This window comes from Bidens hawaiensis, unplaced genomic scaffold (assembly GCF_021521415.1).
Source record: "Bidens hawaiensis isolate Kalapana, Puna unplaced genomic scaffold, B.hawaiensis_p1.1 tig00032146_1, whole genome shotgun sequence".
NCBI lineage: Eukaryota > Viridiplantae > Streptophyta > Magnoliopsida > Asterales > Asteraceae > Bidens > Bidens hawaiensis.
This window is the reverse complement of record NW_027495463.1, coordinates 227062-241801: the sequence shown is the minus strand read 5'-3', so window position 1 is coordinate 241801 and position 14740 is coordinate 227062. Positions and strand designations below refer to the sequence as shown.

The window sequence follows — 14740 nt, the reverse complement described above, 5'->3', positions numbered from 1 at the left end:
GTGAAAAAATAAGAAGCCAAAAATATTATTTTCGACACCCGAAGCGATTTTTTTGATGAGACTCGTTTGAGAAGATATGAGCGATGGGCCCTGAAAGAGACCGTGCCGCTTTTACATATTGTTGTCATAATTTGTAATGACTTGTACTGAATAACATTGGCCTAAAATTTTAATCGAATTGAGCTAAATAACAGAATTTAAAGAATTATTCTTTTTCTGCTTGCACCAAGCTCACATTTATGAAAAAAAAATATATATATACAAGCTTGATTGCCGCTCGAAACTGAACCGAACCCCAATTAATTTGTTTATGAAAAAAAATATACGCAAGCTTGATTGCAGCTTGAAACTGAACCGAACCCCAATTAATTTTTTTTCCAGTCTGGCCTAATTTTAATATTTTTTATGTTGGTGTTGGACGGTAAGCCGGTGTTTCTGGCCTGACCGTAACTCTTTTTTAAAATTTCAGCTCAAAAATTAACTGAAACCTGAAATGCTTTATTTGTCACTTTTTTGTTATTTTGTGTGTTTAGTGATTGTTATTTGTAAAACATTCATCTTCTTCATTTTGATGCCATTGTTGAAAGCAAGCCTACTTCAATGCAATCAAATAGCACTACAGTGGGTTGACCATAAAAGTCAAAGAACAGAGCCAGACGCATATGAGGTTTTTTATATATTTCTTAATTCTTATAACTAAATAGTTGGTTCTGCTTTAACTCCCGTGCAAAAAGAAACAAAGGTATATATATTTTATATTTTTCTGTAACTAAATCACAAAAAATAATTTTTTTAAAATTAAAATGTGTACTTAGGTGCCATCTCATGTATTATTGGGTAATAATGTGTATCCTTTATTAACAAACGACCGAACGTAAACATGTTTTTTTAATTGTTCATTTTATTAATTGATCGAACACAAAAACATGTGTTGTTTGTTCTCTGTGTCATGGACGTTCGCTTGAAAGTTAAAAAATGCATTAGTTATATATGAAGAGAAAGAAGGGGTGGCGGAGATAAGATGGCTTGAAGAAGATATAAAATGTGAACAAGAAGAAGAAAGACGTCCGCGTGAAAAAAAAATGCCAAAAATAATTTTTCGACACCTTAAACGATTTTTTTTTATAAGACTCGTTTGAGAAGACATGAGCGGTGGGCCCTAAAAGAGACCGTGTTGCTAAGAAAACCCCTTATACAATTAGGTGGCAGGTTTAGGACCGGCTGATTACCATGTAGTTTAGTTGAATGCTAAAATGGTAATTTCACGTTCATGATGGGATGATGGTTATGATTGTAGTTACTCAGAGACATATGCATAATATAGTTGCATGTTTTGTAACTCATTTGGTATCGTACTTTTTTAATGATGGTGGAAAAAAAGGTTGAAAAATTAAATGTACCTAAATTAATCTACCTTTTTATATATTTTTTGCTTCAAAGTCTTATAGTTTTAGTTTAAATATTTAGTGTGATTTTTATGTTGATTACTAGATTTAGTTACCCTTTTTTATTAAAGGTTTGCTTCATGGAGACGAGCTTTTAGGGTTTGGGTTGTTCATATACTAAAGAGCTTTACTAAATGTTAGTTTTTATCATAGATTTAAAAAAATGATTGATTGATTAGCAATAATATTAATGACGGTTGATAGGGCAGAATTCTCGCGTAAGAATTTCCTTGAATTCCTCCCATGTCATGCTAGAAGCAGCCTCTGCGCCACGCGCATGAGCTACTCCATTCCACCATGTAAGCGCTCTGGATTCCAAGACACTGGAAGCATATAGGGTTCGTCTTTCTGAGGGGCATTGGGTATGGAGGAAAGCGTTTTCAATCTTCTCAAGCCATTGGAGCATCACGGTGGCTCCTTCAAGACCTGTGAACTTCGGAGGGTTACCCGCATTAAAGGACTTAATGTTATAACTGGAGGTATTGTTTTGGCTCAAGGCTTGGGCTATTGCGGCGGCCATTTCCTGGGAACGTTGCTGTCTACGCATGCGCGAGGCTTCTCTTCTCTGAAATCGGCGAGATAGCGGAGGCATTCTATAAAAATTTTAATTTTAGTTAATATCTTGGTTTTAGCGCAAAGTTTTAATCTTATAAAGCTTGGTTTCGCAGAGTTAGATACTATCAAAAGTTAAAGTAAAATAAATGACTTTAAATGCAGACTTAATAAAGGTAACAAATTCGAATCGAGAATCGACAATTCATGTATCACCATGATCTTCCAAATTCTCAATTTAAAATGACGAGCAAACAATTATTGGAGATTGACGATTCATGTTCACCATGACTTTTCAATCTTCAATATAAAATATACAAGAAATGAGTATTGGAGGTTGACAATTCATGTATCACATGACTTTTCAGTCTCCAACCTCAGAACATAATCGTAAATGGAAATTGAAAATCAACTATTCTGTATCACCATGACTTTTCGGATTTCAAACCCAACAAACGAATATGTAAGAAAAATCAATAAAAATCGAAATCAACAAAAATCGAATATCGCGGAATAAAACATTAAATATCATATAGCGCAAGCGCGAGCATATTCATAAATAACGAGTAATTACAATAAGCGCGCAAACATGAGATTTCTCTCATGCGCGAGAAGGGACTCTTAGGTATTCTAGGCCGTTACGTCTAACCACCTATCCTAAAGTCAACGGGCTCTGATACCAATCTGTAACACCCCGACCAAAGGCGGATTATACATCGGGGCGCCACATATTGTTTCATTACTCGTGACACTATTGGTGTCAATATTTATTAATACACATTTTATCGCGCACGCGCAGCGGGGAAAATAAAGAACATAAATTAAACATAAATCAATATATTATAAATTATAACATTCAAACAACATTAACTTGTCTTGATACATTTTAATTCTAGGTCCAAAAGTAAAAACGTCCTACGTGTCCACAAGCTCCAAAACAGCTACTGCAAACCTGAACATGTGTTAAAATAAACGTCAAACACTTGCGTGTTGGTGAGAAATCAAGTTTAATAGATAATCATAGATAATCACAGTAAATCTGCGCGCAACACGTGTATGTCTAGAGTTTAACAAGGGTGTAATCAGATTGTGACCAAGCCTAAGATAGTTCATAGATCATAGTTCAATCCATGCTCCCAATTGAGCATAAAAACGAGAAAACATCTGTGCAAGTGTAAACAAAGAAAACCGTAAACGATAGGTCTCCCGTGTTCAACTAATGGTACCAACGGAACTGCGGAATAGGCCGAACAAAGCGGTTAATGATACACACATACAAATAAACAGCCAAGTAAACGTCCTCAACACATGGGATACTGCGCGACTAAAGTTCATAAACAAATTTAAGACTCAAGTTTTGTATGAACACATGAACATCCCAAAGCATTTAAAATAAAAAGGGATTAGATACGAGATAACTCACTTGATAAACGATGCGGTGATAGATAAAGCAAGAACCAACTTTAAACAAGCACAAGTTAACCTATAAATAAGATTATTGTTTTAACGATTGGTTTTAAGTCTTGATTATAAGTTAGCATAATTAATAAGTAAACTATTATATATAATATATATTACCGGAAAAGCAGGAAGAACAAGGAGGAAGACGGAGGCAGAGAGGAAGACGGCAGAGAGAGCAAGGAGCAAGAGAACAGGAGAGATTAAGTGTTTTGTGTGTGATGTGTTATGAAATATTATTATTATTTATAGAAAAACCCTAGGAGACATAATCCCTAGAAAAGGGGAAAAGATCTCAAAAAGCAAAAGATTCCAAAAGCAAAAGATATCAAAAGATATGGCAGCTGCAGGGGGCAAGATAAAGCTGTCAGGGAACAGTAAAAAAAAACATGGGCGGATCAGATAAAGGTACTGGTCAAGCATGGCAAAAGCAGATCTCAAAAGATAATGTCAGTCACTTTTTCTACCAACCAATGGGGGTTGGTACGCATGCTGCGCCGAAAGTAACTATTCAGACATTAGATAGGTTAGGTCAACAGCACAGAAGATAAGACAACACAAAAGCATACAGGCTGGAATAAACAGAAGATACAAGGGTTAAGCGCGGGAAGGCTGAGTGCGCGAGCGCGAAGGCTGGCACAACAATCCTTAGCGCACTGCGGGAAGAATCACAAATCCTTAGCGTGCTGCGTGAAGAACAAGAATTCTAAGCGCATCGCGGGAAGAACATACATTCTTAGCGCATTGCGGGAAGAACATGCATTCTTAGCGCGCTGCGAGAAGAGTTCTCTTCACGCATCGCAGGAACAAGATGTCTTCACGCAGGCTTCCATATAAGGAGTCTGGCGCGTGGAGCTGCAGACATCCTTAGGCGGGAAGAACCAAAGGACAAGCAAAGAGGGAAACAAGGCGTAAGGGCGGGACGGCGACAAGAGGGAAAAGAAGGCGGAAAGAGAGAAGGAAGAGGGACGGGACGGCGGAAAGAAAGAGAGAGAGAGAGGCGGGAAGGAAAATATATAGTATTATTAAAAGTAAAATATAAGTATAAATATTAAATAATAAAAGAGAGATCGGGTCAGAGAAACGGGTACCTGGGTCGGGTCGGATCGGGGCAGATGTCACAGTCTCCCCTACTTTAAGAAATTTCGTCCCGAAATTTATCTCGAAGTAGGTTGCGCAGAGAACAGGTGCGGGTACTTGATCTTCATTTGATCTTCCCTTTCCCATGTAAACTCGGCTCCGCGCTTGGACTCCCAGCGAACTTTCACGATAGGGATACGACTGCGCTTGGTTTGCTTAACCTCGCGATCCATAATCTCAACAGGCTTCTCAACGAAATGCATAGTTTCATCAACTTGAACTTCATCAAGTGGAATGTGAAGGTTCTCGTCAGCTAAACACTTCTTGAGATTGGATACATGGAACGTTGGATGCACATTACTGAGCGCGGCGGCAGGTCAAGTCTGTAGGCAACTTTTCCCACACGCGCGAGAATCTTGAATGGACCAACATAACGAGGAGCAAGCTTACCCTTCTTCCCAAAGCGGACAACACCTTTCCAAGGCGACACTTTGAGGAGAACAAGATCACTAACTTGAAATTCGAGAGGCTTTCGCCTACGATCTGCGTAACTCTTCTGTCGGCTTCTGGCAGTCAGCAGATGATCACGGATCTTGGCGATTTTATCGGTTGTCTCTTGAACAAGTTCGGGTCCTGTGATTTGAGCTTCTCCCACCTCGCTCCAACAAATCGGGGAGCGGCACTTACGACCGTAAAGTGCTTCAAATGGGGCCATACCAATACTGGAATGATAGCTGTTATTATAAGAGAACTCGATCAAAGGTAGGTGCGAATCCCAATTACCTCCAAAATCAAGAACACAAGATCGGAGCATATCCTCAAGAGTTTGAATAGTTCGCTCAGACTGACCGTCAGTCTGAGGATGATATGCCGTACTCATGTCCAAGCGAGTTCCTAGCGCAGATTGGAGAGATTTCCAAAAGCGAGATATAAAACGGCCATCGCGATCGGATATGATGCTCAAAGGAGTACCATGGCGGCAGACGATTTCCTTGACATAAAGCTGCGCGAGATGCTCAACACGGTAGTTTTCACGAATGGGCAGAAAGTGAGCAGACTTAGTCAATCGATCCACTATTACCCAAATGCTATCATGTTTGCTTGCTGTCAAAGGTAACTTGGTAATAAAGTCCATCGCTACACATTCCCATTTCCACGTAGGAATTTCTGGTTGTTCGAGCAAACCAGATGGGCGTTGGTGTTCAGCTTTCACTTTAGAACAAGTCAGACATTTAGCTACGAACACAGCAATATCCTTTTTCATACCGGGCCACCAATAAGTAATGCGCAAATCCTTGTACATCTTATCAGTGCCAGGATGAATAGAATACCGAGATTTGTGCGCTTCACTCAGGATATCAGCGCGAAGATTCTCATCAAAGGGAATCCAGATGCGATTAAGATAGCAGAGAATTCCACTCAGATTAGGGACAAAAAGTGCTTCCGCGCCACACGCTAACTCGGCGCGAAGGTTACCATTACTGATGGATGCGCGCTGCGCGTCACGAATACGCGATTCAAGGTTGCTTTGGATCGGCGCGAAGTGAAGCTGGGTGCGCGGCAAGATACAGTTAAGCTGGCAGGGTTTTCGGCTGAGCGCATCGGCTACCACATTAGCCTTACCAGGATGATACCGGATCTCACAATCGTAATCGCTGATGAGTTCGTTCCATCGGCGTTGTCTCATGTTAAGTTCCTTCTGATCAAAGATATGCTGAAGGCTTTTATGGTCAGTGTAGAGGATACACTTAGTACCATAAAGGTAGTGTCTCCAGATCTTCAAGGCAAATACCACTGCGCCTAGTTCGAGGTCGTGAGTTGTATAATTCTTTTCATGAATCTTAAGTTGCCTTGATGCGTAAGCGATAACCTTGCCTCGTTGCATAAGAACACAACCGAGACCTTGGTTGGAGGCATCGCAGTACACGACAAAATCATCATTACCCTCAGGTAGCGCAAGAACAGGAGCTTCACACAACAAACGCTTGAGCGTTAGAAAGGCTTCTTCTTGCTTCGAGCCCCAAATATACGGTTTACCTTTGTGCGTCAGAGCTGTTAAAGGCAAAGCGATCTTTGAGAAGTTCGAAATAAATCGCCGGTAGTAACCAGCTAAGCCCAGAAAGGAACGGATCTCAGAAGGAGAAGATGGCGTAAACCAGTTCTTGATTGCTTCAATTTTGGATGGGTCGACATGAATACCCATCTTGTTTACAACATGACCAAGAAACTGTACCTCATCCGACCAAAATTCACACTTGGAAAGCTTAGCATAGAGTTGCTCGGTTTGAAGCTTCTGCAACACCAACCGGAGATGTTGCTCATGCTCGGCCTTGGTCTTAGAATACACCAGAACATCATCGATAAACACGATCACGAATTTATCCAAGAAAGGCCTACACACCCGATTCATAAGATCCATGAAAACGGCGGGTGCGTTGGTTAAACCGAAGGACATGACCAAGAATTCAAAATGGCCATAACGAGTTCGAAAAGCAGTCTTCGGAACATCTTCATCGCGGATGCGCAACTGGTGATAGCCAGAGCGGAGATCAATCTTCGAGAAACAAGAGGCACCTTGGAGTTGATCAAAGAGGTCGTCAATACGCGGTAAGGGATACCGGTTTTTAATGGTGAGTTTGTTCAACTCGCGGTAATCAATACACATGCGAAACGATCCATCTTTCTTTTTAACGAACAACACCGGAGCACCCCAGGGCGAAGAGCTAGGGCGAATGAATCCTTTAGCAGTCAACTCTTGAAGTTGGCTGGCCAATTCTTGCATCTCAGCGGGTGCAAGACGGTAAGGAGATTTAGCCACGGGGGAAGCACCAGGGACAAGATCAATACGGAACTCGACTTCACGAGCGGGAGGGATACCAGGAAGATCATCAGGAAAAAACTTCAGGAAAATCACGCACAACAGGGATATCGCGAAGCTTCTTTCCTTCATCGGGTTTAACCACATGGGCTAGAAATGCAATACACTTCTTCCGCATGAGTCTTTGGGCTTCGGCGCAAGACATAAGTTTAAGACCACTGGAGGGTTTTTCGCCGTAGATATGAAGATCACCATTTTCTCGAGGTATGCGAATCAATTTCTTGGCGCAAATAACTTCGGCGCGATTCTTCGAGAGCCAGTCCATACCAATGATAACATCAAAGCTTCCAAGAGGCATAGGGATGAGGTCGATTAGAAAATCGTTTTCGTTAAGGTTAAGCGTACAATCTTTAATCACCGAGTTTATTAAAACAGTTTCGCCATTAGCCAATTCAACTGAAAAATCTTCTTTTAAGTTATCGCGCGGTCGCGCAAGCTTCCGCTCAAAGGCGCGAGAGATAAAACTTCTATCGGCGCCAGTATCAAAAAGCATAGATGCATAAAATCCGTTAAGCAAAAATGTACCATTCACTACGTCGTTATTCGCTTGCGCTTGGTGCGCGGTTATGTTAAAAGCTCGGCCACGCGTCACTTGGTTCGAAATTTGGTTCACCGGATTCGCTTGAGTAATCTGAACTTGTAGTCTTGGGCACGCGTTCCGGAAATGACTTGGATCACCGCAGTTAAAGCACGATCTGGGTCGTGGGTTTTGGTAAGTTGGCTGTGGGTTCTGCGGGTAGGCTGGTGGTGTTGGCGCAATCGGATTGGAGGGAGGGGTTCTACAGTACTCAACGGAGTGACCTACGCGGCCACATCGGTTACATTGTCGACACGGGACTTGAGGTGGGTGATGAAGTCTACAGGTTGGGCAAAAGGGTTGGTTTCCTGTGTAAGGTTTCTTAGTTGGCGGGGCAGGAAGTGCTGGATTGGTTAAGGCATAGTTGTGGACTACAGGAGGTGCTGGGTAGGTTGACAGTGGGTTAGGCGCGTAAACTGGTTGATAAATTGGTTGCTGGACAATGGGCGGGTTGGTAAGCGCATAGGCTTGTCTGCGCCTACGTTTCTGGTTATGGTTTGAGGGTTCTGGTTTGGTTTCTGTTGGTTCAGGGACAGTCTTGGGTTTGGTCTTCTCAGTTCCCCGCAGGAACAGGGTTCCTGCTCTGACATGGTTGTCGCTGAGCACAGCGGCCAACTCAATGGCGTCAGAGAGGGTAACTGGGTTTCTGGCCCATACAGAATCTTGAATTTCCATGGGGAGACCCCCAAGGAATTTCTCTATGGCTCGGCGGGAAGGGGTAACAAGGTGAGGGACCAGTAAGCTTAGCTCGTGGAAGCGCGTCGCGTACTCGCGCGCTTCACCGCTATATTGCTTCAAGTTCCAGAATTCTTCCTCCAGGCGCTTAACTTCGTTGGGAGGGCAGAATTCTCGCGTAAGAATTTCCTTGAATTCCTCCCATGTCATGCTAGAAGCAGCCTCTGCGCCACGCGCATGAGCTACTCCATTCCACCATGTAAGCGCTCTGGATTCCAAGACACTGGAAGCATATAGGGTTCGTCTTTCTGAGGGGCATTGGGTATGGAGGAAAGCGTTTTCAATCTTCTCAAGCCATTGGAGCATCACGGTGGCTCCTTCAAGACCTGTGAACTTCGGAGGGTTACCCGCATTAAAGGACTTAATGTTATAACTGGAGGTATTGTTTTGGCTCAAGGCTTGGGCTATTGCGGCGGCCATTTCCTGGGAACGTTGCTGTCTACGCATGCGCGAGGCTTCTCTTCTCTGAAATCGGCGAGATAGCGGAGGCATTCTATAAAAATTTTAATTTTAGTTAATATCTTGGTTTTAGCGCAAAGTTTTAATCTTATAAAGCTTGGTTTCGCAGAGTTAGATACTATCAAAAGTTAAAGTAAAATAAATGACTTTAAATGCAGACTTAATAAAGGTAACAAATTCGAATCGAGAATCGACAATTCATGTATCACCATGATCTTCCAAATTCTCAATTTAAAATGACGAGCAAACAAGTATTGGAGATTGACGATTCATGTATCACCATGACTTTTCAATCTTCAATATAAAATATACAAGAAAATGAGTATTGGAGGTTGACAATTCATGTATCACCATGACTTTTCAAGTCTCCAACCTCAGAACATAATCGTAAATGGAAATTGAAAATCAACTATTCATGTATCACCATGACTTTTCGGATTTTCAAACCCAACAAACGAATATGTAAGAAAAATCAATAAAAATCGAAATTCAACAAAAATCGAAATATCGCGGAATAAAACATAAAATCATATACTGCGCAAGCGCGAGCATATTCATAAATAACGAGTAATTAACAATAAGCGCGCAAACATGAGATTTCTCTCATGCGCGAGAAGGGACTCTTAGGTATTCTAGGCCGTTACGTCTAACCACCTATCCTAAAGTCAACGGGCTCTGATACCAATCTGTAACACCCCGACCAAAGGCGGATTATACATCGGGGCGCCACATATTGTTTCATTACTCGTGACACCATTGGTGTCAATATTTATTAATACACATTTTATCGCGCACGCGCAGCGGGGAAAATAAAGAACATAAATTAAACATAAATCAATATATTATAAATTATAACATTCAAACAACATTAACTTGTCTTGATACATTTTAATTCTAGGTCCAAAAGTAAAAACGTCCTACGTGTCCACAAGCTCCAAAACAGCTACTGCAAACCTGAACATGTGTTAAAATAAACGTCAAACACTTGCGTGTTGGTGAGAAATCAAGTTTAATAGATAATCATAGATAATCACAGTAAATCTGCGCGCAACACGTGTATGTCTAGAGTTTAACAAGGGTGTAATCAGATTGTGACCAAGCCTAAGATAGTTCATAGATCATAGTTCAATCCATGCTCCCAATTGAGCATAAAAACGAGAAAACATCTGTGCAAGTGTAAACAAAGAAAACCGTAAACGATAGGTCTCCCGTGTTCAACTAATGGTACCAACGGAACTGCGGAATAGGCCGAACAAAGCGGTTAATGATACACACATACAAATAAACAGCCAAGTAAACGTCCTCAACACATGGGATACTGCGCGACTAAAGTTCATAAACAAATTTAAGACTCAAGTTTTGTATGAACACATGAACATCCCAAAGCATTTAAAATAAAAAGGGATTAGATACGAGATAACTCACTTGATAAACGATGCGGTGATAGATAAAGCAAGAACCAACTTTAAACAAGCACAAGTTAACCTATAAATAAGATTATTGTTTTAACGATTGGTTTTAAGTCTTGATTATAAGTTAGCATAATTAATAAGTAAACTATTATATATAATATATATTACCGGAAAAGCAGGAAGAACAAGGAGGAAGACGGAGGCAGAGAGGAAGACGGCAGAGAGAGCAAGGAGCAAGAGAACAGGAGAGATTAAGTGTTTTGTGTGTGATGTGTTATGAAATATTATTATTATTTATAGAAAAACCCTAGGAGACATAATCCCTAGAAAAGGGGAAAAGATCTCAAAAAGCAAAAGATTCCAAAAGCAAAAGATATCAAAAGATATGGCAGCTGCAGGGGGCAAGATAAAGCTGTCAGGGAACAGTAAAAAAAAACATGGGCGGATCAGATAAAGGTACTGGTCAAGCATGGCAAAAGCAGATCTCAAAAGATAATGTCAGTCACTTTTTCTACCAACCAATGGGGGTTGGTACGCATGCTGCGCCGAAAGTAACTATTCAGACATTAGATAGGTTAGGTCAACAGCACAGAAGATAAGACAACACAAAAGCATACAGGCTGGAATAAACAGAAGATACAAGGGTTAAGCGCGGGAAGGCTGAGTGCGCGAGCGCGAAGGCTGGCACAACAATCCTTAGCGCACTGCGGGAAGAATCACAAATCCTTAGCGTGCTGCGTGAAGAACAAGAATTCTAAGCGCATCGCGGGAAGAACATACATTCTTAGCGCATTGCGGGAAGAACATGCATTCTTAGCGCGCTGCGAGAAGAGTTCTCTTCACGCATCGCAGGAACAAGATGTCTTCACGCAGGCTTCCATATAAGGAGTCTGGCGCGTGGAGCTGCAGACATCCTTAGGCGGGAAGAACCAAAGGACAAGCAAAGAGGGAAACAAGGCGTAAGGGCGGGACGGCGACAAGAGGGAAAAGAAGGCGGAAAGAGAGAAGGAAGAGGGACGGGACGGCGGAAAGAAAGAGAGAGAGAGAGGCGGGAAGGAAAATATATAGTATTATTAAAAGTAAAATATAAGTATAAATATTAAATAATAAAAGAGAGATCGGGTCAGAGAAACGGGTACCTGGGTCGGGTCGGATCGGGGCAGATGTCACAGCCAACGCTCGGTGCTCGTTCAGTCCATCACTCACTCGTCAACGATTTGAATTCTACGTGTTTAATTTAGGTATTCTTCCACTTAAAATTGTAATTGTTTATTTGTTTATATAAATTGTTAATTTCGAATTGTTTATGGGCAATTAAATGATTTTTTTAACAGTGAACTTCTTTTAATTTTTATTGTCTTTAGGATTTGAACCAAGACCTCCCCTCCAAACCCATGTGTTTTAAAGGCTTTGTCTTTGGCAATAGAGCACCACCTCATTGGTAGCAATTGAATGATTGACTATGGTTTATTGGATATTCGGATAATATTTGGAAATTGTAATTGATTAGGGATTTAGGGCTTATGTGTAAATTGAAATTGATTATAGATTTATGGTTTAAGTTTTATCCCTACTAAAATTAAGAAACTTGGAAAATGAAACAACAAAGTCTTATTAGCAATCCATTTAAACGAAAATTAAAAGAAAATGATGATATCAGTCCAAAGGCAAGTTAAAAAAAAAACTATTGTAAGAAATACCATTTAATTGCTTCCTTCAATTATCGCTGTCTCCTCTTCCTATAATACCTAAAGCTTGGCTCCTCATCCTCTCTATTTTCTACTATTCCCTTAGCCTGGCTTGGACATCATCATTCTCTGGTAATTTGTTTTATTTTTGCAACCCTAATTTGAGTCAATTTCTAGATTTATGCTTGTTTTGCTGATGGATGGTGATTCAATTGCATATCCTTTCAATTCAATTATGGTTCTCATTCAGTGATAGGTTTCAAATATGATTGATGTTCAATGATAGGTTTCACAAGACTACCCAATTATCAAACAGAAGCAATCTGAACTGTTTATGGTGGTTTCAGTACCTAAACGTTGATTTGCTAAAAGCATGTGACATTTTTTCTGGTTTTTTTGTTTGTAACTGCTGATGAGTTATGAAAATATATGATTTAAATAAATTATATGTATTTATGTAAATGTTGTGCTTGATCTTTCAGGTTCAGTCACCCATTGTATGTGGTATTGCGTCTTAGGGGAATGACCACACATAAATTCTAGGTTAGCTTTGACATACTTATGTTCATATATCATTCATAGTTTGATTAATCAATTGATGCATACTAATGTTATATAAAATGATCAACTGCTTTGTGTTGCTCCTTAAACTTGATTAATATATAAAAATTATATTAAGTTGAATCACTTTGACTTCATGTACATACCACTTTTGTTTTTCCACTTCATACTCTCCATGTTAACAAACACAATATACAACTCTGTTTCCAGATTTTCCAGATTTGCATTTTATGTTATACATGTGTGCATTAAATATGTGTTATGGTTAGAGGCTAATATAATAGAAATCCATTATTCAAGTTGTACACCCATCAGATAGGATGCCCAACATCATGTAATAAAAACTAATCAATTATGCCTCGCCTTTGCACATGACTATTTTGGACTAACAAGCTGGCCCATTTGACCTTCCGACAGCATCACCAAAATATCCCAAACTGACCCGCTCTCAGATTCCAGTTTCATAAATTATATATATAAGAAAACAGACGTTTAAACAAAAAATATTGCAAGTTGATCCGATTTTAAAGTTCTTTTAATCTCCTAAAGTCATTTGGTGAAACTGTAATTGACAATTAACTGGTGTTTATTTATTGCATTTGATGGATAAGGTGTTCGATTGTAAACAATGAGTACCCTTTGTATATTCGTTAGTTCGGTTTTTGTTTTATACATTATGATGGATTTTTGGGCGATACCAAAACAGAACCAACCTTAACTTAGGGCCTAGGCAGCTCAAAACCAAACCAAACCGAATCCGATTCAGTTTGGTTTTGGATTTTGACGGAATAAATTAATTTCTTTTGAATATTGTTATCATAATTTGTAACTGGCTTGCGCTGAATAACATTGGCCTAAAATTTTAATCGAATTGAGCTAAATAACATAATTTAAAAAAATTTTCTTTTTCAACTTGCACCAAGCTCACATTTTATGAAAAAAACATATATACAAGCTTGATTGCAGCTCGAAACTGAACCAAACCCCAATTAATTTGTTTCCAGCCTGGCCTAATTTTAATATATTTTATGTCGGTGTTTGGCGTAACCCTGTGTTTCCGGCCTGACCGTAACCCGTTTTTAAAATTTCAGCTCAAAACTTAACCGAAACCCGAAATGCTTTATTTGTCATGTTTTGTTATTTTGCGTGTTTAGTGATTGTTATTTGTAAAACATTCATGTTCTTCATTTTGTATGACATTGTTGAAACCAAGCCTACTTCAATGCAATCAACTGATGATGCAGTGGGTTGACCATAAAGTCAAAGAACAAAGCCAGACGCATATGAGGTATTTTATATATTTCTTAATTCTAATAACTAAATAACTGGTTATGCTTTAACTCCTGTGCAAAAAGAAACAGAGGTATATACTTTATAAGCAAATCAACCTAAGAAATTTCATCCAACAATTTGGATAGCTAACAAATTGTTAATGTATTATATCCAACTTTCATTTAATGTTGTTTAAAACGTCGTAAGATTAAGGTTTTGCTTAAAGTTGACTCATTAGATAAAACTCTAATTAGAATTGTTTCGTTTCGTATTCAACTTTATAGTTATGTCTTCATTTAGACACCCCCTCACCGCAAACCGAGCTCCTACCGAACGCATCCCCATTGCATCCCCGCCGCAACGCGCGGGCACTCCTACTAGTAATTAAATAAAGCACAATGTTGTTTTTCAAAAGGGAAATAAAAGTAAAAGAAACTAAACAGTTTATCCCACATCGATACTTGGATGAATTTTGGGCTACTTAAAATACCGAGCTGGATGAAGATTATTGTCCCTTTGGGGACATCCGATAAAATTGGAACGATACAGAGAAGATTAGCATGGCCCCTGCGCAAGGATGACACGCACAAATCGAGAAATGGTCCAAATTTTTTTCTATTCCG

The 14740-nt window shown here is 39.8% G+C and overlaps 1 non-coding gene across 1 annotated transcript; it reads left to right on the top strand.

Annotated features, from left to right (window-relative positions):
• The first annotated feature begins 14627 nt into the window (after positions 1 to 14627).
• On the top strand, positions 14628 to 14730 carry LOC143583144 (U6 spliceosomal RNA). Its single transcript, XR_013144104.1, has one exon. It is a non-coding gene; the product is annotated as a U6 spliceosomal RNA (small nuclear RNA).
• The last annotated feature ends 10 nt before the right edge of the window (positions 14731 to 14740 follow it).